This window comes from Myotis davidii, unplaced genomic scaffold (genome assembly GCF_000327345.1).
Source record: "Myotis davidii unplaced genomic scaffold, ASM32734v1 scaffold904, whole genome shotgun sequence".
Classification (NCBI taxonomy): domain Eukaryota; kingdom Metazoa; phylum Chordata; class Mammalia; order Chiroptera; family Vespertilionidae; genus Myotis; species Myotis davidii.
In genome coordinates this window covers 462,553-463,038 of record NW_006295888.1, presented here as the reverse complement: position 1 = coordinate 463,038, position 486 = coordinate 462,553, and positions in this window count along the sequence as shown.

The window sequence follows — 486 nt, the reverse complement described above, 5'->3', positions numbered from 1 at the left end:
GCTGTAAGGCAACAGTTGGGTGAGTTAAATGCGAGCACATCAGAAACACATGGACTGCACGTTCCTTAAAGTACACACAAGCTCGAGAATTAAGAGAGCCAGTGTTTGGCAAAACCGGTCTTGGGTTTTGCCAAACACAAAATATTTGAAAAGTATTTTGATGTATTTTCAGCAACACGAATTACTAGGCAACCATGGCAATGCCGGTGGTGGTGATGAAACACACTACCCAACTGGTTTGGTGGTGGGCAAATTCCATTCCTACCATAGTCCTCACGGGCATGAGATTAATCAGAGTCAACTGCTCCATAGCCTGTATAATAGAGAGCTAATATGCTCGTTAGACCGAACAGCAGAACGACCGAACGACTGGACGACCTTCCGGACGACCGTCCAGATGACCTTCCGGACGAAGCTGGGGCTGCGAGGGACGAGCCCCTTGCATGTATTTCGCGCTTCAGGCCTCTAGTAAATATCATAAACCTC